This window comes from Physella acuta, unplaced genomic scaffold (genome assembly GCF_028476545.2).
Source record: "Physella acuta isolate Inbredline_101_S28 unplaced genomic scaffold, ASM2847654v3 ptg002641l, whole genome shotgun sequence".
NCBI classification, from domain to species: domain Eukaryota; kingdom Metazoa; phylum Mollusca; class Gastropoda; family Physidae; genus Physella; species Physella acuta.
The window spans coordinates 15,001-17,500 of NW_026734090.1; positions in this window are offsets into that span (position 1 = coordinate 15,001).

Below are 2,500 nucleotides of genomic sequence, written 5' to 3' on the forward strand. Positions count from 1 at the left end.
TTACCCGAATTTTAAAAAAATTGTGAAAAATAAAAAAAAAATAGATGAGCTGAAGTTTGATGGGTTGCCGATCAGACCGCCTCGACTTAGCGGCATTCCCGCGTAGAGTGATCGAGAGTTTTCCAGTCTCAAGCTCGCCCAGTGTAAAGACGCGGCATTGCCGTAGAGGCTAAGCTGCTAAGTAGAGACGGTGTTTGTACAACTATATTTCACTTTATATTCTTAACCAATGTATGTGTTGTAGAAAGCAGATTTTTCTCATCCCGCCGTTTACCTGAAACGAATAAAAATTTATTTTGTACAAAATTAAAAACATTAGTGTTTCCAATAAACTACATTTCACGTTTTCTAATTTAAACTTAAACGAATGACTGGTATCAAAATATAGGATCTATGTGAAAATAAAAACACGGTGTAAGAGTTTTCAAACCTCGGTAATGCCGTCTAAGACCAACTAGTCGACCGAAGGGACAGTAGTTTTCCGGTCGATAAGACATATCAGCCCGGTATCGCCAAAGTTAATTACGATCGGTCATAATAAACTAAATTTAAAATAAATAAATAACCCAAACGTGTGTATACATCATGTGGTACGTATTCAGTTCTATTCTAACTGGAATATATATTTTAAGAATCAATGAACTTAAGTTTTAAAACCAAACCGAAATCGCGCGAGTCGTCGTTGTAAAACTAGATTTAACAAACGGCTGCGTAATATTAGACTTAAAAATATTATATAATATCCTCTATTGATTAAATAGTGAAAAATAAGCTTCAATGTAGCTTAATCTAGTACAAAATCTAAAAGTTGTGATAAATTAAATTGAAATTAAACACGATAGACTTAAATCTAGAGTTAAGGAATAAAACCGACCCGCGAACCAGCTACTAAATGGTTCGATAAGACTTATCTCAAATACAATCGTTTTCTATCAGTGTTATGCCTTCAATCGATACTTTTTGATGAAATAAATACTTAAATGATTTAATGAATGCATATATACATGTAATTAATGAGTGAAAGTATGTATAAAGTATTAGATAAATTAATAATAAACCGACCCAGCTACTAAATGGTTCGATAAGACTTATCTCAAATACAATCGTTTTCTGTAATTGTTATTCCTTAAATTGATAATTTTTAGTTAAACAAATACTTAACTAATGAAATAAATACATAGATAAATGTATTTAATGAATTAAAGTATGTATAAAGTATTATATAAATTAATAATAAACCGAATCCGACCAAATTTAAATCTAAAACCACGATCGGCGGCGTAATGAAGTGTATCGTAAACCCGTTTTTTTTATAATTTAAAATGTAATGACAGAACTCCCAAAACAACAATACACATACATATTAGTACTATGGTGAATTGTAGTTGTATTAGGACCGTAATTATAGTTAATTAAGGAACCATTCATTGTCTTCGCTCTGTTATGTACGTCGTCGTTTAATCGACACGGCATATTTGGCTTGAATCTAGAAAAATTCAAACTCTAACCCTAAGGTAGACAGGCAGGGTAAATAAATGTGGGTGATCTCTCATAAAATTGTCTTCTAGGAATTATTTTTATATAGACTATCTTTTCTGTAGAGTTTAAGTGGACAAGCGCGGACGAAATAGAGCGCAAAATTTAAAATGAATTAAAAATTTTCATCAGACCGGAAGTAGGCATAACCTAGGCGCCATGTTTCCGTCGTACAAGTTTTCACCGTTGCAGTCACCGTTTCAATCGCTCTTCGTGTGGACGTGTATTATTTCTAGTCATGTGTTGTGTAGATGATTCGCTTAAGGTAGGTGTTCGGACTTATTTCTTTAATATTAATTAAACCGTATTTGCCTTGTCGGCCTTAAAATAAAGCTATTTTTTTTTCATCGCAATCGAAGTGTTAGATCTAGAATCTAGTTCCCGCCTCCGCTTCGCTAATTCGACTTAATGTAACTATGACACAACTATTAAATCTAGAGTCTCTATTTTAATTAAATAATTAGGAATTCTATCTCTAGATGATATCTAATCTATTCCCACACGTGTGTGCAAGTAGGATTTAACGTCAGAACAGGTGTGGTGGTCTAGGCGTCGCTATTTTTGACGGTAGGAATTTTTTTTTTAAATTCGTAAAATTTTATATAGACTTTATATAGCAATTTACTAAGACCGACCCTAACGCCCAGTAAATATTTAATTACCACATTGTTATGGACACGGTGTATTAGGTAGGGCCGAGGGCTATCCATAGGTACCAATTTTTAAATTTTGTGACAATTAGGAGCCGAGTTATAAAATAAATTTAAAATACTGGTTCTGGTCTTAGACTTTATATAGCAATTTACTAAGACCGACCTTAATACCCATTAATTATTTAATTAGCGCATAGTTATGGACATCCTGTATTAGGTTGGGCCCAGGGCTATCCGTAGGTACCAAGTTTATAATTTTGTGACGATTATTAGTCGAGTTATAAAATAAATAAAAAAAACTGGTTCTGGTT